We start from the raw sequence: 27276 nt of genomic DNA, 5'->3' as shown, positions 1-27276 counted from the left end.
CACAAATTGATAAGTAGTGACAGGCTGCTACGCCAAACAAGTCAATGTGGAAGACGTTAACAACACATTGGCCTTCTCCATGGGAAATAGGATGACAAAATACCATGATAGGAAGAAATGTTATTTTCACTGAAGCACTTCCATCTTAAAATAGCACATTTATAACACAGAATGTGGATACATTTTTGTGTAGGTTTTTTTGTTATCACAAACATGATGTTAATGGTGTTTAATAACAATATGCGCATATATATTTCCTCATTTCTTTAAGGACCTCCTTCGTCCAACTCGATTATCGTAATATACACTCAAATTAATCCTAATTAATCATGATTAATACAAATCAATTTACCGCAACAATGTGAATACTCTGATTAAACATTTTTACTCACTTAACAGCACCAATTATAGGGCTGCAGCGAGAAATAAGAATCTTAGTGCACCTTTCAGTTCGATTTAAGATTCGGGGACTATGATTCAATATATTCTGTATAGATTGTTTGAGCATATTCAGTTATTATATTGTATATTAACAATGCATAATGTTTTCTATATTGTATATAATTATGTATGATACATGTTTTGTATTAAATTTTTAATTCTATTCTTAAAAGGTTTCTCCTTTGGCTCATGACATAAAAGGTATTGTGTCATTTGTAGTTTTCAGATAGAGCACGAATAGCGTAAATATTAGGGGCGGGCCGTGCGTTTCCCACCTAGGCCTTCGGTGATGTCCGACTTTAATGATTACCTCTCAAAATACCATAATTTATTTTCACCACATGGTCATTGCTGGAGAAATACTATACAGGAACACAGTTATGCCCTACTGCGCATTGAATCACCTCAACAGTGTACAAAACGCGTTATTTTCTGGCGCATCTAAAAATCAATTAACCCGCATCAGCAATTAAAACATATCTTATGTGGTACTGTCAAAATTAGAATTGCCAAAAACATATTAAAAGTGAAAAAATTAAATATTTGAACTCACAATTTGTCGTACCCATTCGACGCCATATAAGCTATTGGTACATCTCCCCATTTTATTGCCAGAACAGCTGAGCTAACTTCCGGGGTTGGCCGACATCGTCTCACAAGATGTAGCTTCTCTCTATATATCCTTGTTGAAAATGGCCTTGCAAATATATATCTGCAATCTAATCAACTCAACGCAACACTTCCTGCTTGCTGCTAAATTGAAACTTGTGAATGGATGGATACTCATTTGGAATGACAACTGAGTATCCAATCACAGTCTCGTTAACATTAGGCTACTTTCAACAGCTTGTGATCTGATTAACTATCATAACTGTCTATCAACTCTGTGTGTTCTCAAATTCATCCGCTAACGGTCCTGGTGAGTATCCAAACTTAGACTTAGACTTAGATATACTTTAATGATCCACAAGGGAAATTGTTCAACACAGTAGCTCAGTTACAATGATGGAAAGGACAATGCAGGTATAAATAGACTAAATATAGCAATATAACATATATGCGAATATATACAATATATACTTAATATGTGTACAGTATATTATATATACAGATATATTGTGTCTATAACATATATACAATATACAGTGGGGCAAAAAAGTATTTAGTCAGCCACCAATTCTGCAAGTTCTCCAACTTAAAATGATGACAGAGGTCTGTAATTTTCATCATAGGTACACTTCAACTGTGAGAGACAGAATGTAAAAAAAATCCAGGAAATTCACATTGTAGGAATTTTAAATAATTTATTTGTAAATTATGGTGGAAAATAAGTATTTGGTCATTTCAAACAAGGAAAATCTCTGGCTCTTACAGACCTGTGACTTCTTCTTTAAGAAGCTCTTCTGTCCTCCACTCGTTAACTGTATTAATGGAACCTGTTTGAACTTGTTATCTGTATAAAAGAGACCTGTCCACAGCCTCAAACAGTCAGACTCCAAACTCCACTATGGCTAACACCAAAGAGCTGTCGAAGGTCACCAGGAAAAGTATTGTAGACCTGCACCTGACTGGGGAGAGTGAATCTACAATAGGCAATCAGATTAGTGTGAAAAAATCCACTGTGGGAGCAATTATCAGAAAATGGAAGACATACAATACCATTGATAATCTCCCTCGATCTGGGGCTCCAAGCAAGATCTCATCCCGTGGGGTCAAAATGATCATGAGAACGGTGAGCAAAAATCCTAGAACTACACAGGGGGACCTGGTGAATAACCTGCAGAGAGCTGGGACCAAAGTAACAAAGGTTACCATCAGTAACACACTACGCCGACAGGGAATCAAATCCTGCAGTGCCAGATGTGTCCTTTAAGCCAGTGCATGTCCAGGCCCGTCTGAAGTTTGCTAGAGAGCACATGGATGATACAGCAGAGGATTGGGAGAATGTCATGTGGTCAGATGAAACATAAATAGAACTTTTTGGTATAAACTCAACTTGTCGTGTTTAGAAGAAGAAGAATACTGAGTTGCATCCCAAGAAAACCATACCTACTGTGAAGCATGGGGGTGGAAACATCATGCTTTGGGGCTGTTTTTCTGCTAAGGGGACAGGACGACTGATCGGTGTTAAGGAAAGAATGAATGGGCCCTTGTATCGTGAGATTTTAAGCCAAAACCTCCTTCCATCAGTGAGAGCTTTGAAGATGAAACGTGACTGGGTCTTCCAGCATGACAATGATCCCAAACACACCGCCCGGGCAACAAAGGAGTGGCTCCGTAAGAAGCATTTGAAAGTCCTGGAGTGGACTAGCCAGTCTCCAGACCTCAACCCCATAGAAAATCTGTGGAGGGAGTTGAAAGTCTGTGTTGCTCGGCGACAGCCCCAAAACATCACTGCTCTCGAGAAGATCTGCATAGAGGAATGGGCCAAAATACCAGCTACTGTGTGTGCAAACCTGGTAAAGACCTATAGTAATCGTTTGACCTCTGTTATTGCCAACAAAGGTTATATTACAAAGTATTGAGTTGTTTTTTTGTTATTGACCAAATACTTATTTTCCACCATAATTTACAAATAAATTCTTTAAAATTCCTACAACGTGAATTCCTGGATTTTTTTTTCACATTCTGTCTCTCACAGTTGAAGTGTACCCATGATGAAAATTACAGACCTCTGTCATCATTTTAAGTGGGAGAACTTGCACAATTGGTAGCTGACTAAATACTTTTTTGCCCCATTGTATACCAACTACCATGTACAATATTACAGTAGTATATGTGGCAGCCGCAGCATAAAATAGAGAGTAGATCCAGCAGAAAATAGAATATAGACATTAAAAACAAAGAGAAGTAGCTGACATAGAAGGTGTCAGGTAATAGACAGATATCATCTATTGCTGTATGGGGAGTGATTATACAGCTGGATGGAGTGTGGAATGAAGGAATTTTTGAATCGCACAGTGCGGGAAGGAAGCTGAAGGAGCCTGTTGGAGTATGAACTCCGCTGTCCCTCAATTGTCTGGTGGAGTGGGTGGGCAGGATTGTCCATGATGGCCAGCAGTTTGTCCAGTGTCCTCCTGTCCCTCACTGACACAAACGCCTCCAACTGCGAGCCAATAGTTTGGCCGGCTTTCCGGATCAGTTTATCAATCCGGTTTGAGTCCCTTTTGCTGGTGCTGCTCCCCCAACAAACCACTGCGAAGTGCAGGGCACTGGCCACAACAGACTGATAAAAGATGTCCATCAGCTTGCTGCACACATTAAAGGACCTAAGCTTTCTACGCTTAAACACAGGACGCATAAATGTCCTGTTCAACGTGAGTCCATCTAAAAGGCCTTACTGACAACAACTCGGGATCTGATTGGCTATCGCCAGGGGCATCACTAGGCCTATTTTAAGGGGGCTCAAGCCCCCCTAAAATATTCTTAAGCTTCCTTAAATAATTTGCCGTTATATTTTATTTTATTTAGGCGCCAGCGCCCCCCGCTACTCCAAAGGGGAATAAGCCGTAGAAAATGGATGGATGGATTTATTCATTTTCTTTTTTTTTACAAATACATGTCGAAATATTCATTTTAAAGTGGCCCGGATAGGAGTTTAAAATAAATAATCATATAACCTGTCATTATTCACTCAGTTTCCCCTCACTTCAGGTACAGAGCCCCTTTCGTGCGTCGCTATCCAATCCATTCCACTTGGTCGAGTCACTTCCTGTTTGGACTTTGCATGCGTCTGACTGTGTAGTTCAGGGGTTGGCAACCTTTACCACTCAAAGAGCCATTTTGACCCATTACGCAAAATAAAGAATATAATGGTAGCCGCAACCTGAACCTTTCACACTAATATCTGCTGATGGTCACCCAGATAACAATAATAAGGGCGTGCTATGAAGCCATTGCCTTTGACGCATTCTACAACATGTACAAACAGCTTATGCTGAAACACGTTCACGACTGCAAGGCATATAGTCAACAGCCATACAGGTTACACTGAAGGTTGTGATACAAACAACTTTAACACTCTTACTAATATGCGCACAAAACAAAAATAACCCACACCAAACAAGAATGACAAAAACATTTCGGGAGAAAATCCTCACAGTAACACAACATAAACGCAACATAACAGTTACCCAGAATCAAATCCACCCAGGACTCTTCCAGGCTGTATTTTACATCCGCTAGCACCAACCCCCTCCCTGCGTGCGTCGGTTGAGGTGGGCGGGGTTGGGGGTGCAGGGGTGTATAATATAGCCTGGAAGAGTCATGAATGCATGGGATTCTGGGTAATTATTATGTTGTGTTACTGTGAGGATGTTCTCCCGAAATGTGTTTGTCATTCTTGTTTGGTGTGGGTTCACAGTGTGGCGTGAGAGTGTTAAAGTTGTTTATATCACAACCTTCAGTGTAACCTGTATGGCTGTTGACTATATGCCTTGCAATCTCGAACGTGTGACGATAGAAGCAGCGAGATACATGCGTCCGGCCGGCACGCAGATAGCATGGTGTAAAGGCGGGCGATAACATGTTGTAGAGGACGTTAAAAGTAAAGCCATCACGGCACGCCCTCAATATTGTAGTCCGAGTGAAAATCTGAGAATTTTAACCCCGGGTGATGTCCGGGAGAGGTACCAAAATCCGGAAAACTCCCGAAACAATCTGGGGTCGGCGATTATGCACATTGCAGCTGAGCCATATGCAGCTGAACCACATCAGAGTGGTCAAAGAGCTGCGGGTTGCCGACCCCTAGTCTAGTTTAACCATCACTTTGGGCAAAACCAGCACATCTTCTTTGCTTTTTTTGTACTTTTTTGGCTTCACTGTGTCACTGTGCCGTGACACTCTGCTGTCTGTGTCGATCGGTGCTGCGGGCTAGCATTAGCAGCCTGAGATACACAGGTGTGGATTCTTCTGTTGCTGGATGCTTCGTCATATAGACCATCAGAACGCCCCCACCAAGGAAAATATTCAACAAACCTGGCTAACGAACTGTATGATCTTCATCAAACTAAATGGGACGCCGGAGGAAGCAAAAGTCTTGGTGGTGAGAAAAATAGAAGATTTTGATAAGTATTGACATTGATGCAGTATCAATGTAGCTTGGTGACTTTCAAACAGAGGTGGGTAGAGTAGCCAGAAATTGTACTTAAGTAAGAGTACTGTTACTTTAGAGATTTATTACTCAAGTAAAATTAAGGAGTAGTCACTCAAATATTTACTTGAGTAAAAGTAAAAAGTATGTTGTGAAAAAACTATTCAAGTACTGAGTAACTGATGAGTAACCTGATTACGGCAACTAATAATGCACAAAAATATAAAAATAGCAATGAGCAAATTCAGAGCCAGGAATATCTCTTAAGCAACTAAAACAATAATATATATTAAATAATAGTACATTAAAATAAAAAAAATTAAGGCACATTGAGCCACAATAACTGCACAGCACCATAGGCTCACTAGGCATTGATTGATTGATTGATTGATTGATTGATTGATTGATTGATTGATTGAAACTTGTATTAGTAGATTGCACTGTACAGTACATATTTCGTACAATTGACCACTAAATGGTAACACCCCAATAAGTGTTTCGACGTTTATCAATTACTTAATAAATGACCAAGTCGAGGTGATCTACTTCATATATACATATACATACATACACACATATCATATATATACACAAATATCATATAATTTATATATACAGTATATAATTTATATTTTTTTATTTTGCCGTTTTTGTTGACATGTTAAAGGTGTTTTAATGAATATACATGCATGTTTAACATATAGATTCCTATCTTTCATGAAGACAAGAATATAAATTGGTGTATTACCTGATTCTGATGACTTGCATTGATTGGAATCAGACGTCCATGTTTTCAAATGGAGGAGAAAAAAAGTTCCTCTTTTCCGTCCAATACCACATGAAAGTCGTTTTTTTTGGGACATTTTGTTTGTCCAGCTTCCATATTTGTATTTATACACTTTACAAGAAATACATTGGCGGCAAACGCCGTAGCTTGCTAGCTTGTTTGCGCTGGCTTTCGGAGACTCTTATTTTGTTAGCGCAGGCGCAATGGAGTGGCACTTTTATTGTGAAGACAGGAACTGTGCGATCAGTCTTTAGGCTTTTGACGGGAAGTACGGTTGAAATAAAAAGTGTCTTTTTTCATTTACACTTTTGATTGATTGATTGAAACTTTTATTAGTAGATTGCAGAGTACAGTACATATTCCGTACAATTGACCACTAAATGGTAACACCCGAATAAGTTTTTCAACTTGTTTAAGTCGGGTCATGTGACCGCCTGGCTCTGTTTGATTGGTCCAGCGTCACCAGTGACTGCATGTGATTGGTGAAACGCAGGCATGCGCATCGTACGTTGAAGCTCTGTCATAAACCAAAACAAACATTAACAGATCGATAAACAAAAGTAGCGAGTAGCAAGCCGAATGTAGATAAATGGAACGGAGTAAAAGTAGCGTTTCTTCTCTATAAATATACTCAAGTAAAAGTAAAAGTATGTTGCATAAAAACTACTCGTAGAAGTACAATTTATCCCAAAAGTTACTCAAGTAAATGTAACGGAGTAAATGTAGCGCTTAACTACCCACTTCTGCTTTTCAAATCATCTCAATGCAACCCACACCAAGAACCCACACCACACCAAGTATTGATGTGCACATGTTACAGAAGATCCTACAAAAGCAACAAAAACAACTGGAAATGTGTAAATTTCAAGAGCACGCTACAACACAGACTGATATGGAGATAGACCATCCATCCATCCATCCATCATCATCCGCTTATCCGAGGTCGGGTCGCGGGGGCAGCAGCCTAAGCAGGGAAGCCCAGACTTCCCTATCTCCAGCCACTTGGTCTAGCTCTTCCCGGGGGATCCCGAGGCGTTCCCAGGCCAGCCGGGAGACATAGTCTTCCCAACGTGTCCTGGGTACCCTGATAAGAATTTTTCTCTGCGATTGTAAAAAAACTTTAATTATTTTACCTGTGAACAATATGAAAACAGTGTAAAATCAGAAGACAGTCTGTCAATAATACATTTCAATGGTCAAAGCATGTACACTAATTGAGGCTATCAAGGATTACTTGAAATAATTTAGTCATCCATTTAGCATTATTGCAGTTACTGGTAAAGGTATTGATTTTAGTCTGAATGACTATGAATTAAGATACATAAACAGAATAAATAAAATAGAGGGGGCCAGGGTCGCATTGTACATTCATAAATCTGTTACATTTAAAGTTTTAACAAACATGACCATAGCAGTCGATGGATTATTTGAATGTTTAACGATGGAAATCCTAAATTACGAAAAGACAAATATCTTCATGAGTTCAAGCATAGGAACTTTCAATGAATGGATGGGTAAACTATTTTCCTCTGTGACCCATAAAACCATATTTATCTGTGGTGATTTGTTAAAGTCAACCAAGCAAAAACATGTTGATGACTTCATTGACACAATGTACAGCTTGTCTCTATATCCAACCATAACCAAAGCAAGCAGAATAATAGTGCCACAATCATCCACAACATTTTTTCTAACATTATGGGAAATCAAATCACCAGTGGCCTATTTATATATGATATCACTGATCATTTACCTGTTTTTACTTTGTATGACTGTCATCTCAAGAAAACCAAAAATACTATGGCAAACATCTTTAAACGAATAACAACTGAGGAAACAATCTGTGCCCTAAACAATAGTTTAACAGTTCAGGGTTGGACTCCAGTTTACAGAGAACTAAATATGGACAGCGCTTATTATCATTTTTTAGACATCTTTACTTCCCTGCATAATAAATACTGCCCTGTGAAAGAATATTTTATAAAAGGAAAAAAGAAAAATAGCCGTTGGATCACAAAAGGCATAATTAATGCCTGTAAAAAGAAAAACAATCTCTACAAACTTTTCATCAAAATAAAAACAAAATAGGTCCAACAATAATACAAGAAGTACAAACATAAATCAACTGATATTATAAGAACAAACAAAAGGTTATATTATTAAAAAAAAACCTATATGAAAACAAAAACAATATAAAAGGAGCTTGGGATGTTTTGAATAGTCTTATCAAACAAGGATGTTCAAAGTTGACTTATCCTGATTACTTTATTGATGAAAACAGTGAATATGAGTAATATTATGAATAAGTTCAATAGTTTTTTTGTAAATATTAGTCCTAAGTTGGCTGTTGATATCCCAGACAATGGAGTTACAAAATCAACTATTGAACAGAATTCTTTGTCATTCTTCCTCTCAGCTACGAATGAGCAGGAAGTGACAAACCCTGTGCGGAAGTGTAAAAGTAAGTGCTCCACTGACTGCCATGATATCAACAGGATATTGGTTCGAAAGGTTATACTGAATATTGTAAAACCCTTAACTTATATGTGTAATATATCATTCCAGACTGGCCAAAGTCAAATGAAAATCACTTAAGGTAACTCCGCTCTTCAAAAGTGACAGCAAACACGATTTCACCAATTACCGACCAATCTCTCTTTTGCCTCACTTCTCAAAAATCTTAGAAAAACTGTTTAACTCTCGATTTGAATATTTTCTTGAGAAGCATCACATAATCAATGATGGTCAGTATGGCTTTAGGTCCAAATGAAAAACCTCAATGGCGATAACTGAAGCTATTGAAGAAATGACTAATGCACTGGAACATCAAAGATAAGCAGTTGGTATCTTTATTGATCTAAAGAAAGCCTTTGATACCATTAATCATTCAATTCTACTAGATAAAATGGAAAGATATGGAATCAGGGGGCTGGCTGGTGACTGGTTAAAAAGTTATTTAACAGGAAAGGTACAGTTTGTAAGAATGGGTCAATTTGTATCTGATACTTTTGGCATTACTTGTGGTGTCTCTTAAGGGTCCGTGTTGGGGCCCAAACTGTTTAATGCATATATTGATATGTTTCATACATCTAAAGTACTGAAATGTATACTATTTGCAGACGACACAAATATATTCCACAATAGTGATGACTATAATGAGCTCATAAATACAGAAAACACAGAGCTAAATATAGTAAAAAGATGGATGGACACAAATAAATTATCTTTGAATATAAATAAAACTAAGATAGTGATGTTTGTAAATCGCAACATAACGTCTGAACAGAAAATAAGTATTTATGGTACCCAAATTTAAATCGTAAATGAGAATACATTTTTGAGAGTAATTGATAGTAAACTATCATGGAAACCTCATGTCAGACACATTCAAACAAACATCTCTAAAAGCCTCTCAATTATAAACAAAGCAAAACTATACTTCAACGAAAATGCACTCCGTACTCTATACTGCACCTTGGTACTGCCATACCTTACGTACTGTGTTGAAGTATGGGGGAATACTTACTACAACACAATTCATCCTCTGATCATATTACAGAAAAAAGCAGTGCGGATCATTCACAACTTTGGTTATTAAGAACATACCGGTACTCATATTCTGTTTATGCAATCAAAGTTGCTCAAATTTGATGACCTTGTTAAATATAATACATTAATAATCCTATATAAAGCATTTAACAAATTATTTCCGCCTAATTTACAACGTTTTTTATAAGACGAGTGCATGCTCATACAGTAACTTGAGGTTTTGGATATTTCTCATTGCCGAGAGCTCAAAGCACTCGTAAAAAAATGTGTGTGTCTGTATGCGGAGTAAAACTATGGAACAAACTCGACTTACAACCCAAGCATTGCCAAACTATTAATCGATTCAAACTATTATACAAATATTGGGTCTGGTTCAAATATAGAGATGAGGGCTTTAATTTAATTTGACTTGCTGTTGTACTCTGTCTCAAAGTGTTATCATGTGCTCAATGTTTACCTTACCACTATTGCAAGTTGTCTATTACCATTGTTGGTATATTCATTATTCCTACATTATTGATACAAATCCTTGATACACATCCTCTAGTATACCTTTAAGTCTTTCATATATATATATATGACACCCCTGGCTATCGCAATCGTCTAGCCACTCTATGTCCCTGTTCATTTACAGCGCACGGACGCCCGCATTGTTGATTCTGAAGGCTCATGCAGATTTTGTACAGCATGGCAACATAAGATAGCTGAATTCTTATTTGATACAAACTCTAACCTAAAAACAACAGCATTGGAACAAGCATAATATGACATGAAGAGAATATCAATACTTTTAGATATTTAGGGAAATTAAATAAAAAATATATATATATATATATATATATATATATATATATATATATATATATATATATAATATATATATATATATATATATATATATATATATATATATATATATATATATTATATATATATATATATATATATATATATATATATATATATATATATACTATATATTATATATATATTCTGACTAAATAGGTGAGAACTGTATTTGCTTGGGCAAAGGGCAAAACAAAACAAAGAAACTTTACTGTCTTGTTTTTTCCCTTGAGTGTTTTATTTATCTTTTTTTCCCCTCTTGTAATAGGAATTGAGCTACAAGTTATAAAATAAATAAACTTCTTTACTTGGCAAGCAAGTATCTTAGTTAGAATGTTGTAACTTCTAAAACCACGGAATGCCCTGAGTCGCAATAAATGTGTGGTTGTGTCATATATCTATCCATTCATATAAACTAAATGGCGGAAAGTTTCGCCGGGTACTGTCAATAGTATTCTCTCTCTTTTACTTGCTAATTTTCTCTTCTATTTATACTGTTGTAATGTTGACATTTACAAAGCATTTATTATTGTTATTGTTTCACTACTTCACAAACAAGGTACCTTAGCACCCCAGCTAGCATAGCTTGTCTTCCCTTTCTCCTTCCTTATGTGTGTGCCCACCATACTTGACAATCTTGAGACCTCCGATTTCTGGAGGTTGGGGCTGGGGGGAGTGGTCGGGGGTGGGGTGGGGGCGTGGTTGGGGCTGGGGCGTGGTTAAGTGGGGAGGAGTATATTTACAGCTACAAATCACCATCTCGAGTATTTCATATATATATATATATATATATATATATATATATATATATATACATAGATATAGATATATATCTATATATATATAGATATAGATATATATATATATATATATATATATATATATATATATTAGGGCTGCAACTAACGATTAATTTGATAATCAATTAATCTGTCGATTATTACTTCGATTAATCCTCTAATAATCGGATAAAAAAGACAGACTACATTTCTATCCTTTCCAATACTTTATTTTAAAAAAACGCATACTGGCACCATGTCCTTTCAACTTGCCAAACATAACAATAACAAGGCAAGTGTTAGAAAAATGTTTTTGTTTTTTTTTATAAAGTGCACCATTGTCATGCACAATAGCAATAATTTTGCTTAGGGGAATTTCAAACCTGCCTACTACCTATTCCAACCATTCTGCAATGTTGAATGCTGAATGTCTTTCCTCTAGTAGCATGGTTGTAAGGCAGATTGACTTCATGTTCCATTTGTCTCCAATGTAGTGGCATGTATTCCCAAGGTGGCTACACTTGTCCACACATCAGTGGTCAAAACAATTTTGCTCTGGGTGGCTTTAATGTTAGTTTACACAGCTTGAAATGTCTGCTCATACTTCCTCTCCATAAGTTTGGTATAATGGGTACCTGAGGAAAGAGTCTAACCAGGGTTGAGGACGTAAATCATTTTTCTGAAATCGTCATCCTCCACCATTGATAGTGGCCTAATGTCAGTTACCAACATATTTAGGACACCACCTTCCTTTGTACCAAGTCTCTAATGCTGGCTTGTTTCTTTCTGAAATGAGAGAAACCATATCATGAACGTACATAGTAGCAACATTTGCATGGGACTCCATACATACTTAGTTGATTTATTTAATAATTTCTGATGTAAAAGGCAAATTTTTTCATATCATGGTGACTGCTGCCTAGTTTTTCTTGTTATATTGTTATTTTTACTGTTATATTTGTATTCTTATGTTGCTTTTCTATTTTTATTCTTATTGTAAAATGTTCTTCTTTTTTTTCCCATTCAAACCCCCGTTATTTACTTTTTAAATTCGATCTCAATTCTGTACACTGCTGCTGGAATTTAAATGTTCCTGAGGAAACTCCCTGGAGGAAATCAATCAAAGTAATATCTATCTATCTATCTATCTATCTATCTATCTAATTACACCACCACATTAAAATAAAAAAGCTAAATGAAATAAATGGACATTGGGGATGCAGCATACAACAATAATAACACAGAAATGTAACTCATCAGACCAGAACTGAATCAGATATTTTACACGTTTCCGTTGTGAATAATAAAGGATTAATTTTAGGCTGCCTGTGAATAATAGCATGAAATATTCCAGCACCTTCATAACGTTTATATTACTAAAGCGTCACTCAAATATTATATAGCTTTATCGGGTCCGGCTATATTGATCCATTATGAAACCAACCTGAGATATTTCTGTCCATTTATTGCCTTAAAATAATCTCCTTGTTAACAACATATTAAAAACACACAAAGACGGACACAACGGATCAATGTACTCTGACTATGGACTTAAAAAGTTACGTACCGTGAGTTTTTTTACTTCATCCATGGATCCAACATGGTTCCTCTTAAGGTGCTCCCGAAGCGATGTCGTACTTCCGTGCCACGCGAGGTCGATGCTGCACGTTTTGCAGGAAATGGTCTTCTTTGCAGTGTTTAAAGTTAAGAATTCCCACACTTTTGACGACTTACGTCGTAGACTTTTCTCTATTGCACTTACACTATCGCTCCCCTCCGCCATTTTTCGAATGTTTCCAGACAAAGAATACGGTTTGGCCACGTGAGCTGCACATGACACATGTGCAGGCTGGTTTATTGCCGCCGCCCTGGCGCTGTTTTGTACTTTTTTGTACTTATTTTGATTATTTTTTCTCAGCTTTTTGTAAATGTTGCAGTTCCTAAATAAAGGTTTAGGAAAGAACGAAAGGAAAAAAAAAAAAAAAAAAGAGCCTCAGCGCATGCGCACTGCATACATCCAACGAATCGATGACTAAATCAATTGCCAAATATTTTTATAGTCGATTTTAATCAATTTAATCGATTAGTTGTTGCAGCCCTAATATATATATGTATATATATGTATATATATATATATATATATATATATATATATATATATATATATATATATATATATATATATATATATATATATATATATATATATATATATGAAATACTTGACTTTCAGTGAATTCTAGCTATATATAAATTCATTTTATTTAAATAAAAGAAATAGTTGAATTTCAGACGACACCTATCAAATACACAAAAATAAAAACACCGTTGTTCTACTAACTGTACTGTGCTTGCTGGTTACTAAAAAAAAAAAAAAAACACTTACCTTTCACTATTTGAGTAACCTTTGTTCTGCCATTTGCGTACTGGCAAGCGATCTCCGAATCCGGGAACATATCCTTCACGGATTTGTTGCAGACATCCGCAAATGAGAACGGGATGTTGCTTCCAGCTATCAGCATAGCCATCTTTGTCCCAGCATCGGGTCTCCATTTTGCGAGGTGGCCCATAATAATACTGGGTTGTAAACGATACTGCTGTCACGGGGGGGTAAAATGGGTGGACCCAAATGCAGTAAAGACAAGCTGAAATAGTGTTCAAGGGTTATTATTAATAAAACCTGAGGGAAAAGGAGGCAGCTTGTAGTCCTAGGCTTTGCAGTCCAGGAGAGCACACTGAGGCTAGCAGGCTGTGGCTAGCAGGCCGAGGCTAGCAGGCTGAGGCAGGCACACACGGCAAGTAAGGAACTGAAGGCAGAGGAAAAAACACGGGTAAGATGAGGAGCAAAAAAAATACAAAAAACAGCAGGTTTGCAAGATTATCAAAATTGCTAGAATTCTAGGACAAACTGGCGAGAAGCATTACCACATGTAGTAAGGTGAAACGATCTGGCAATCGCGCCGAGTGGAGTCCAAACATTTGTAGGCTGCAGGTGATGAGTTGATGGCAGGCAGGTGAGTGATTAGGGTGCTGGGATCAGCTGTGTCAGGCTGAGAGCTGGAGCCAAGCCTACGCCCAAAATACGCCCACTCTCCCAAAGACACACAGAGAAAAACAGACAGACTGACTGTGACAGTGCCCCCCCCCTCAAGGAACGCCTCCAGGCGATCCCCCAGGCTTGCCCGGGTGACTGCGGTGAAAGGCCAAGATGAGGGAAGGGTCCAGGATGAAGCTGCGTGGCACCCAGCAACGCTCCTCAGGTCCATACCCCTCCCAGTCCACCAGGTACTGTAGACCTCTACCCCGACGGCGCACATCCAGCAGTCGCCGGACCGTGTAGGCTGGGTGGTCATCGATGACACAGGGTGGAGGAGGGGGCGTGTCAGGGGGAGACAGTGGGCTGGTTGAAACAGGCTTCAGTTGAGAGACATGGAAGGTGGGATGGATCCTCCAGCGTGCAGGTAATTTGAGTTTAACTACTGTTGGATTGATGATGGAAATGATTTCGTAAGGGCCAACATACCGGGGTGCAAGTTTCTTAGAGTCCACCTTCAGGGGGAGGTCTTTAGAGGAAAGCCACACCTGCTGACCAGGATGGTATACAGGGGCCGTACTTCGTTGTCGGTCAGCATATCGACGATTTCGGTCCACAGAGCGGAGGAGGGCAGCACGAGCATCTTTCCACACCTTGCGGCAACGCCGCATATGAGCCTGTACTGAAGGTACGGAGATGTCATCTTCCTCAGCAGGAAACAACGGAGGTAGGTATCCCAAGGATACCTCAAATGGTGACACTCCAGTAGCTGCACAGGGTAATGAGTTGTGGGGATACTCAACCCATACCAGGTGGGTGTTCCAAGAGGAGGGGTTCTTTGCAACGACACATCGGAGGGCCGCTTCTAGGTCTTGATTTGCCCGTTCGGTTTGCCCATTAGACTGAGGGTGATAACCCGAAGTCAGACTCACAGTGGCTCCAATAGCCCGACAGAAAGCCTTCCAAACTTCTGAAGTAAACTGAGGCCCTCTATCAGAGACCACATCTGAAGGAATACCATGAAGACGGAACACATGCTGGACCATGAGGTTGGCTGTTTCCAGGGATGTGGGGAGTTTGGGTAGAGCCACAAAATGCACTGATTTGGAAAATCTGTCCACTATAGTGAGGATAACCGAATTTCCCTGAGAAGGCGGGAGGCCAGTGACAAAATCCAGTGAAATATGAGACCAGGGGCGGCTTGGGACTGGCAAGGGATGGAGTAGGCCGGCAGGTGGTCGATTGGAGGATTTTTCACGGGCACACACAGTACAGGCAGACACAAAAGCACGGGTATCAGCATCCATGGTAGGCCACCAAAAGTGTCGCTTGAGGTGAGTCATGGTGCGGCCAACTCCTGGGTGGCAGGCAAATAGGGAAGCGTGTGCCCACAGAAGAACCTGTGAACGTACAGCATCAGGCACAAAAAGGCGGTTATCAGGACCATTACCCGGGTCTGGTTGGTCTTGCTAAGCCCTTCAGACCACCGACTCTATCTCCCAAGTCACTGTGGCCACCACACACGAGGCCGGAAGAATAGGCTCAGGACTGGTGGTACCCTCCGAAGTGAATTGACGTGACAGGGCATCCGGTTTGATGTTGCGGGATCCTAGACGGTAGGTCAGTGTGAAGCGGAATCGACCAAAAAACAAAGCCCACCGGGCCTGACGGGAATTGAGGCGCTTTGCAGACTGAATGTAGGTCAGGTTTTTAGGGTCTGTCCAGATGATGAAGGGATGTTCTGCTCCCTCAAGCCAGTGCCTCCATTCTTCCAGAGCGAGTTTGACTGCCAGCAGTTCCCTATTACCTACATCATAATTGCGCTCAGCAGGTTGTAGCCGATATGAGAAGAACGCACATGGATGGAGCTTCTGGTCCTTGGCAGAACGCTGGGATAGTACAGCCCCCACTCCAGACTCTGAGGCATCAACTTCCAGGATGAACTGGCGTGAGGGGTCAGGATGAATCAGGACAGGGGCTGTGGTAAAACGCCTCTTAAGCTCCTTGAAAGCCGCGTCAGCCTCTGCCGTCCAAGTGAATGGGATAGATGGAGATGTGAGTCTTGTGAGGGGTGCGACCACTTGACTGTAGTTCCGGATGAACCGGCGGTAAAAGTTTGCAAAGCCCAGAAAGCCCTGGAGACGTTTAACTGAGGTTGGTTGTGGCCAGTCCACCACAGCTCGCACATTTTCGGGGTCTGCCTTCACCTGACCACTCTCAATGATGAAACCGAGAAACCTTGTGGACTGAACATGGAACTCACATTTTTCAGCTTTAATGTAGAGCTTGTTCTCAAGAAGGCGCTGGAGCACTTGTCTCACATGAACCACATGTTCCTCCGGGTTGCCGGAGAAAATCAGGATATCATCCAGATACACAAAAACGGAGCGGTTAATCAAGTCTCGGAGGACATCGTTCACCAGAGCTTGAAAAACTGATGGGGCATTAGTCAGGCCAAAGGGCATAACCAAGTATTCAAAATGGCCAAGGGGAGTCCTAAAGGCTGTTTTCCATTCATCACCAGCTCGGATTCGAATCAAATGGTAGGCATTGCGAAGGTCTAACTTGGAAAACACAGTTGCTCCTTGGAGGGGTTCAAAGGCAGATGCCAGTAAAGGCAGTGGGTATTTGTTATGAATGGTGATATTATTCAACCCTCGAAAATCTATACAGGGACGTAGAGTGCCATCTTTTTTACCCACAAAAAAAAAACCTGCACCGAGTGGGGAAGATGAGGGTCGAATAATGCCTGCAGCCAATGAGTCATGGATGTATTTTTCCATCGCCTCTCTCTCAGGGCGTGACAGATTGTATAACCGACTGGAAGGCAGGGGAGCTCCTGAAAGCAGGTCAATGGCACAGTCATAAGGGCGGTGCGGAGGGAGGGACAGTGCATGTTGCTTGCTGAAGGCCTCTTCTAAGTCATGGTAGACAGAGGGAACCTTGGACAGGTCTGGGGGCTCTGCAACAACCGGGGAGACTGTGTCCTCAGCAGGGGAGCGGGCAGACCGCAGGCAGGTGGAAAGACAGTAGGAGCTCCAGCTCACCACTTTGGCTGCAAACCAGTCAATGTGAGGATTGTGAAGTCTTAACCAGGGCTGACCAAGGACTACAGGAGCATGAGGAGAAGAGATTATGTGGAATTGGATTTGTTCAAGATGATTACCAGAGACAAGGATGTGCACAGGTTCGGATCGGTGAGTGACACGGGCAAGGAGTCGACCAGTTAGGGAATTGGCTTGTAAGGGTGAGGGAAGTGGTTCGATGGTAATGCCCATTTGGGAAGCAATGTCGGCGTCCAAAAAGTTCTCATCCGCCCCCGAGTCCACCAGAGCAAGGAGAGACATGGACTGAGATTGCCAACGGAGACTAGCAGAAAACTGCATACGGCATAGGGACAGGGAGACAGCTTGGCTCACCAGAACCCCCACTGTTACTGGTGAGCCTACTCTTTTGGCCGCAAAGAACAGGTGGCAAGGAAATGGCCAGGTTGACCACAATAGAGACACACCCCTGCCCTCCTTCTGCGGAGGCGCTCTTCAGGTGTAAGGTGAGCCCGGCCCACCTGCATGGGCTCCTCAACAGGGGAACTGGAGGTTAAGGCTTTGCACATTGGCAAATTGGGCTCGGCCGACCCGGGTCTAAAGCTGGAGGGTTCCAATGACCTGCAAGAAACGGGGTCAGCTTGCCACTGGGCCATCTGGTCTGAGATGTTGATAGCTGCTGTAATAGCTTCGTCTAGGGACAACTGCTCATTCCTCAGAGCAATCTCCCTTCCAATGACCCGACTAAGCCCATTCTGGAAAGCAGTGAGAAGGGCCTGGTCATTCCAGCCAGACTCCACAGCTAGGGACCGGAATTCACAGGCAAATTCTCTTACTGAGCGTTTCCCTTGACGAAGTCGCAACAACTGCTGACCTGCTTGCTGCCCTCGTATGGGGTGGTCGTAGACCCGCTTCAGTTCTGCAGATAGTGCAGCAAAGGACTGGACTACAGGGGATCCTTGCTCACGAAGGGCATTAAAATAACTAAAAGGGGGCCCCTGTAGCAGGTTGGCTATATAAGCAATTTTGGCTGCCTCACGGCCAAAACGAGAGGGCTGAGCTTCAAAAGCAAGCTGGATCTGAGTTAAAAATTCACGACAGGTGCTAGGATTGCCAGAATATTTATCAGGCGAGGGGATGTGTGGCTCTGCAGCAGGGACAGCATGGGGTGCAGGTGGTGCAGGTGGTTCGGGTTGTGGTTGAGCTTGTTGATTGATGAGAGTTGTGAGCTGGGTGGAAACGCGTGACATCTGGTCAATAAGTTTTTGTAATAGTTGGTCATGGTTTCCCAAACGCTGTCCTTGATTGGCAAGGGCCTCCCTCACACGGTCAAAATCTGCTGGGTCCATTGTAAAGGCTAGATCGTTCTGTTACGGGGGGGTAAAATGGATGGACCCAAATGCAGTAAAGACAAGCTGAAATAGTGTTCAAGGATTATTATTAATAAAACCTGAGGGAAAAGGAGGCAGCTTGTAGTCCTAGGCTTTGCAGTCCAGGAGAGCACACTGAGGCTAGCAAGCTGTGGCTAGCAGGCTGTGGCTAGCAGGCTGTGTCTAGCAGGCCGAGGCTAGCAGGCTGAGGCAGGCACACACGGCAAGTAGGGAACTGAAGGCAGAGGAAAAAACACGGGTAAGATGAGGAGCAAAAAAACACAAAAAATAGCAGGTTTGCAAGATTATCAAAATTGCTAGAATTCTAGGACAAACTGGCGAGAAGCGTTACCACATGTAGCAAGGTGAAACGATCTGGCAATCGCGCCGAGTGGAGTCCAAACATTTGTAGGCTGCAGGTGATGAGTTGATGGCAGGCAGGTGAGTGATTAGGGTGCTGGGATCAGCTGTGTCAGGCTGAGAGCTGGAGCCAAGCCTACGCCCAAAACACGCCCACTCTCCCAAAGACACACAGAGAAAAACAGACAGACTGACTGTGACAACTGCGCTGCGGACGCTTTGTGCTTCGTTGACCGTTCATGATTGAGTATATCCGTTCGGCCACCGTGTTCAATGGAGAAGTCTGTTCTACAAAATTTACAGGCAACATACCCCTTCCCCTACGAACTCTCATGGATAAGCTGAAATTATTGTTTCCAATCTTTCTGGAACTTGCAAGCGTATTTCTTCATTTTGCTTGTCAACGGTGTAATATATTGGGTTGGAGTCAATAACCAGGCGACATGATGAAGTTACGTCTCTTTACTGTGGGCTTCAGAACAGACTCCCTAATGCATATGTTCCTTGACTGCACTTAAATGTAGAATATATGTAGAATATATTTATATTATTATATATTATATACCGTATTTCCTTAAATTGCCGGAGTATGCGCCTGCCTTGAATTACTGCCAGGTCAAACTCCCGAGTGACACTTCCCCTGTCATCATTTTCAAAATGGAGGAGGCTGATTTCAATACCGGTAATTTGAAATCGCATAAAGGGAAGAAGATTAAGAGCTATTCAGTAGGATTTAAGGGCCAAGCTTACATCACACTCACATATTTACTGCATACCTTTGGTAAGTGCCGGAGTGAGAAGAGGTTTTAAGATAATTAACGCATGCTTACTTTTACCGCGTGCCTTTGGTAAGCGCAGGAGTGAGAAGAGGTTTTAAATTAATTAGCGCCCCGGCGGCAATTTAAAAAAAATACGGTATATAATATATTATATATATTATAATATTTATTATTATCATTGTTTATTGTGAGCGAACTGTGGTGCTGAATTTCCCCCAGGGATCAATAAAGTACATTCTATTCTATGTACAGTAGATGGCAGTATTGTCCTGTTTAAGAGGGTCATAACATTGCTGAGTCAGGTCCGCATGGAGCTGGAGGGGGCGTGGCCTCCAGCTCCGCCTGAATTTCGGGGTATTTTCGGGAGAAAATTTGTCCCGGGAGGTTTTCAGGAGAGGCGCTGAATTTCGGGAGTCTCCCGGATTGGTTGGCAAGTATGGTGCGCACTAAATTCTCTATATAACTTTAAAATACATAAATAATTGACACTTGGACATTTATCTGGCGATTTAAAATAGTCCACGTCCAAATCGTGATGCATCAAAAAAATCAATCATTTTCCCATTTTAGAATAATACATAATGTTGGATACAGAGAACATATTTGTTGAATCAAAGATACTGAAATTCCACGACATAGTGAATTTTCAAACAGCTAAAATTATACACAAAGCAAACAATAACCTGCTACCCAAGAATATACAACAATTCTTCTCAACAAAAAAGGGAAAAAATTATCTTAGGAAAAAATTTAATTTAAAACATTTGTATGCACATTAGAGATGCGCGGATAGGCAATTATACCATCCGCAACCGCATCACTAAAGTCGTCATCCACCCGAACCAAGATTTCATCAAAGCCACCACCGCCCGCCATCCGCCCGTTGTTATATATCTAATATAGACGATGCAAGGCATTAGTGAGGTTAGAAAGTGTAACTCCCTCCAAATAGCACAGACACAATGGCTTTCTTGAACTGATTTATCTGAAGGCTTACTTTTCCTTCAAATTCACCGTGAAAACTGTAATAAATAAAGCACGTTACAAACGTAAAAATAATAACATGCACAACATGTGGATCAAACATTTTACCACGTAAAATACTAACAAATGACAAACAAATACCTCATTGGCCATACACGGAAGTAGCTTCCTTACATCCGTCAATAGACCAAACGAGACATTTCAAAATAAAAGTATGCCCACATAGTGTTTCAAAGAGTGCTGCTCGTTTTTCGTATGTGGGTAACAACATTTAACTATTTATAAATGGTTGATTTCTATAGGCTAGTAAGGTAAAGTGTTGTACCTGACAAGTTTGGGCTACCTTGCTTCTGCAGCCTTCATCAGAGGTGTCACGTGATGTTAGCGTGACGTTTTCTCTGACGTGATATATGGATTGTACCATCAAGTGTTGTCAGGTACAACACTTTACCTACTAGCCTATATAAATCAACCATTTATAAATACACATCAGTAGGCTAAATTAACCTCTTCAACATAACATTTAACTATGTATAATGTAGCGGCTGGCTACCGGGTGTTAGCCAATGACTTTGGCTGGGGGGCGGGACTTCCGGGAGAGATTGGGAAGTGACGTTATCGACAGGAAGTGAGAGTTCGAGTTGTCCCGGGAAAAGCGTTAGAGACATGAGAGCTGTTGTGTGGTTGTATTACATCTTGTGCAATAAAGACAAGACAAACGAAGAAGTTTTATGAGACTACATTCTTGAGATTATTACAATACATATTTCCGAATTGGTTCAACCGCCAATAAAATCAATTTTTTCATCATGTCACCCGCCCGACCCGCGGTTTATCTGCGGACTCCGCGGTTGTGACCGCAAACCGCGCATCTCTAATGCACATACAACACTTAGGACCTTCAGTGTATTAGTATGTGGAATTTAATTATGGAATGCATTAAGCAAAGCAATCAAACAATGTACTAATATGATTCACTTCAAGAAACTCTTCAAACTTAAAGTGTTTACAAAGTACAAAGAAGAAGAACCATGATGAACATTCTGAATTTATTCATCCATCCATTCTGTCATTCTCAAATAATCTTACTTATCTCATCGTATGGAATATAACTTACTTCACCAATTATTTATTTATTTATTGTTATTGTGATTACTTAAGTAGTATATTGTGAATACATTGAGAACAGGAAGTGAACAAAGGTTTTCGCAACTGTTATGTAAAAGAAAAGGGGTAGGATTAAATAATCTCTGCTTCTTCCTACTCCTTTTCTAACATGTTGAGAAACTGGAAATTGTGATATATCATGTTGTATGCTTGCATGTTCAAAATAAACTCAAACTCATTTTCGAAGGATTTTAAGTCAGTTAAGATATAATCTATACATGATGTACACTGACCAGGGTCTCCCGCAGCGCTTTGTTGCTAAGGCGGCCGCCTTATCAACATAGAGCCGCTGCCTAAGCTTAAATCTTAACAAGCTGCTCCGCTTCGTTCTGCCTCTGTCTCTGTCAGCAATCTCTGCAGCACCCAGTATTGTCTAACCCACACAACCATCTGATTGGTTACACGCAGAGCGGTAACAGCCAATCAGCAGTGCGTATTCAGAGTGTAAACAGCCAATCATCATTGCGTATTCAGAGCGGAAACAGACAATCAGGAGTGCATATTCAGAGCGTATGGAGTCAGTGCTCCAGTGTCGTGATGAACAGATAGGTGTTAAGCAGGTAAGCGTCAGGCAGCGGACTCTCCCCAAATTATAATAAACACGTCCCAGTCAGCTACTAGTAACATGACTATGAGCCCATTGACATTCTAGAAACATAAACGACAGCTCAGCTCGTTCGCAGTCCTTGAGGTGAAGGCTAATTAGCTTTTAGCGTAACATTAGCTCATTTTGCGGTGTGTGTGTGTGTGTGTGTGTGTGTGTGTGTGTGTGTGTGTGTGTGTGTGTGTGTGTGTGTGTGTGTGTGTGTGTGTGTGTGTGTGTGTGTGTGTGTGTGTGTGTGTGTGTGTGTGTGTGTGTGTGTGTGTCTCACAGCAGCAAAGCCCTCTGTCTGTCTGTTATTTCACTTAACCTTTTTCTGTGTTAATTGAGCTGTGTTGAAGCAGCAAAAAATGACATTATATTCAATCAATCAATGTTTACTTATATAGCCCTAAATCACTAGTGTCTCAAAGGGCTGCACAAACCACTACGACATCCTCGGTAGGCCCACATAAGGGCAAGGAAAACTCACACCCAGTGGGACATCGGTGACAATAATGACTATGAGAACCTTGGAGAGGAGGAAAGCAATGGATGTCGAGCGGGTCTAACATAATACTGTGAAAGTTCAATCCATAATGGATCCAACACAGTCGCAAGAGTCCAGTCCAAAGCGGATCCAACACAGCAGCGAGAGTCCCGTTCATAGCGGAGCCAGCAGGAAACCATCCCAAGCGGAGGCGGATCAGCAGCGCAGAGATGTCCCCAGCCGATACACAGGCAAGCAGTACATGGCCACCGGATCGGACCGGACCCCCTCCACAAGGCAGAGTGGGACATAGAAGAAAAAGAAAAGAAACGGCAGATCAACTGGTCTAAAAAGGGAGTCTATTTAAAGGCTAGAGTATACAAATGAGTTTTAAGGTGAGACTTAAATGCTTCTACTGAGGTGGCATCTCGAACTGTTACCGGGAGGGCATTCCAGAGTACTGGAGCCCGAACGGAAAACGCTCTATAGCCCGCAGACTTTTTTTGGGCTTTGGGAATCACTAATAAGCCGGAGTCCTTTGAACGCAGATTTCTTGCCGGGACATATGGTACAATACAATCGGCAAGATAGGATGGAGCTAGACCGTGTAGTATTTTATACGTAAGTAGTAAAACCTTAAAGTCACATCTTAAGTGCACAGGAAGCCAGTGCAGGTGAGCCAGTACAGGCGTAATGTGATCAAACTTTCTTGTTCTTGTCAAAAGTCTAACAGCCGCATTTTGTACCAACTGTAATCTTTTAATGCTAGACATGGGGAGACCCAAAAATAATACGTTACAGTAATCGAGACGAGACGTAACAAACGCATGGATAATGATCTCGGCGTCCTTAGTGGACAGGATGGAGCGAATTTTAGCGATATTACGGAGATGAAAGAAGGCCGTTTTAGTAACGCTTTTAATGTGTGCCTCAAAGGAGAGAGTTGGGTCGAAGATAATACCCAGATTCTTTACCGTGTCGCCTTGTTTAATTGTTTGGTTGTCAAATGTTAGAGTTGTATTATTAAATAGAGTTCGGTGTCTAGCAGGACCGATAATCAGCATTTCCGTTTTTTTGGCGTTGAGTTGCAAAAAGTTAGCGGACATCCATTGTTTAATTTCATTAAGACACGCCTCCAGCTGACTACAATCCGGCGTGTTGGTCAGCTTTAGGGGCATGTAGAGTTGGGTGTCATCAGCATAACAGTGAAAGCTAATACCGTATTTGGGTATAATGTCACCTAGCGGCAGCATGTAGATGCTGAAGAGTGCAGGGCCAAGGACCGAACCCTACCTTAACGTAGTCCGAGGTCACATTGTTATGGGAGACACACTACATCCTATCAGTAAGATAAGAGTTAAACCAAGACAGGGCTAAGTCTGACATACCAATTCGTGTTTTGATACGTTCTAATAAAATATTATGATCGACGGTATCGAAAGCAGCGCTAAGATCGAGGAGCAGCAACATAGATGACGCATCAGAATCCATCGTTAGCAGTAGATCATTAGTCATTTTTGCGAGGGCTGTCTCCGTGGAGTGATTTGCCCTGAAACCGGATTGAAAGGTTTCACATAGATTGTTAGACGCTAAGTGTTCATTTAACTGCTCCGCAACAATTTTTTCGAGGATTTTTGAAATAAAGGGAAGGTGAGACACCGGTCGGTAGTTTACCATGAGGTCAGGATCGACGTTAGGTCTTTTAAGAAGAGGATGAATAACCGCTTTTTTGAATGCTAGGGGAACAGTGCCCGAGGAGAGTGATGAGTTTATAATATTTAGCACTGATGGACCTAATAATACAAAGAGCTCCTTGATCAGTTTCCCAGGAAGAGGGTCAAGTAAACATGTTGTCTGTTTTATTCCATTTACACGTTGTAACAATTCCTCTAATGTTATTTCCTCAAAACGAGAGAAACTATTTTGGAGGGCAGTATCCGCCGTATATACAATCGTATCAGTGTTAATGGAACCCCGTTGTAGCTGGGACGCATTGTCTTTAATCTCCTTTCTAATGACTTCAATTTTCTTACTAAAGAATTGCATAAAGTCATCAGCTGAGTGGGTGGAGCTACTGGAAGGAGTCCCTTGTTGGGTTAGCGATGCTACCGTACTAAACAAAAATTTAGGATCGTTTTTATTACGGTGGATGAGATTTGAGTAATATTCAGCTTTAGCTAAGGTAAGCATGCGTTTATAAGTTATTAAACCATCACTCCATGCTTGATGGTGCACCTCAAGTTTAGTCGTGCGCCATTTGCGTTCCAGCTTTCTACATAATAATTTCTGGGCTCTAGTTTCTTCTGTAAACCACGGGGTGCGCTTTTTTGGAGCCTTTTTTAACTTTAGCGGTGCTATGTTATCAATGGTTTCGCGCAGGGCGTCGTTAAAGTTGTTAGTGAGGTTATCAATAGAGCCCACATACTTTGGGAATGGTGCCATTACCGAGGGCAGTAGGTCAGCAAGAGTTGTCGTTGTGGCAGCATTAATGTTGCGGCTGCTATAGCAGTTATTATTATTATTAGTTTGACGAACATGCGTCTGAACCTCGAATTTTATAAGGTAATGATCGGACAATACTTTAGTATACGGGAGTATCGTAACTTTGGAAACGGTGATACCCCTGACAAGCACTACGTCTATCGTATTACCGTTGCGATGCGTGGGTTCATTTATTATTTGTGTGAGACCACAGCTATCAATTATAGTCTGGAGCGCTACGCACGGTGGGTCCGATGGGGTATTCATATGGATATTAAAGTCACCCATTATGATTATATTATCGGCGTGTGTCACTAGATCAGCAACGAACTCTGAGAATTCATTGACAAAGTCCGAATAGGGCCCTGGGGGGCGGTAGATAACAGCCAGGTGTAGAGGGAGCGGTGTGACAGACCTCATAGTAAGCACCTCAAACGACGATTTATATTTATTATTTATGTTAGGACTAAGGTTAAAGTTTTCGTTGTATATTAGTGCGACCCCCCACCCCTTTTAAGCGGACGGGCAATATGCGCAAGTGTAAAGTTAGGAGGACATGCCTCATTTAGCGCAAAAAAGTCGTTTGGTTTAAGCCAGGTTTCGCTGAGACCGATGACGTTAAGATTGTTGTCTCTGATAATATCATTAACTAACAACGTTTTGGGAGACAATGATCTTATGTTTAAAAAACCTATATTATAGGTAGTGGGCTGTTGTAGGGAATTTTTGATCAAATTATGCGTAGTAGCAATATTAATAATGTTGTGTTTATAATGCCCAGTGCATTTAGTATAATTACGACCATATCTAGGAATTGATACGACGGGAATTTTCCGATTGTTTGTTTGTTGCTTTGATAAACTGCACGCATCATGGTTAGCCACCTCAGTAACGGGGATTTTCCGATTGTTTGTTTGTTGCTTCGATAAACTGCACGCATCATGGTTAGCCACCTCGGTAGAACACATGTCCAACTCTGAAACACTCAAAGCAGAAAAAACTTGTTCTAATTTAACTGACTCCTTACCCAGACCAGTAGTCTCGCATCTTCCATTTAAATCTGGCTGCAGGATGGAGGGAAGTGGTGTGGCCTTCTGCTTTGTTTTTAGCCCCGCTCGGCATCCGCGTTTCCGATCACACCGCTGGCGTCTGCTCCGTAGATGGCCCCCGCTGCCACTATACTCCCCTGCTTCACAGGCCGCTGGATGTAGCCGTCGACGTATTCCCATGCTAGTTAGCACGTTTAGCACGCACGAGTCTATCGGTCCAAAACGGCCCGATATGTCCACATCCAGAAGTGTCTGGCGGTCGTACGTGATCACGGAGTGACCACGATGTGAGCCAGCCATAAAGTTTGTAGAATCGTCCGGTATTTCTGCCAAATGTTCCATCTTTAGCAGGAGCTCCGCGAGGTCGCAGCCCGTCCGGGCGCCGCCATCTTGGTTCATAATATTAAATGAAGAGTTTCCTGAAGCTGTCTCAGATAGTTGATA

General features: G+C 41.2%; 1 protein-coding gene across 3 annotated transcripts in view; it reads left to right on the top strand.

Moving 5' to 3' along the window:
- zmp:0000000991 (mucin-2) overlaps positions 1-27276 on the top strand; it is a 52242-nt gene that overhangs the window by 18646 nt on the left and 6320 nt on the right. The gene's annotated exons all lie outside the window — the stretch shown is intronic.

Source organism: Nerophis ophidion, linkage group LG15 (assembly GCF_033978795.1).
Source record: "Nerophis ophidion isolate RoL-2023_Sa linkage group LG15, RoL_Noph_v1.0, whole genome shotgun sequence".
Classification (NCBI taxonomy): domain Eukaryota; kingdom Metazoa; phylum Chordata; class Actinopteri; order Syngnathiformes; family Syngnathidae; genus Nerophis; species Nerophis ophidion.
This window is presented reverse-complemented; position numbering and strand designations above follow the sequence as displayed.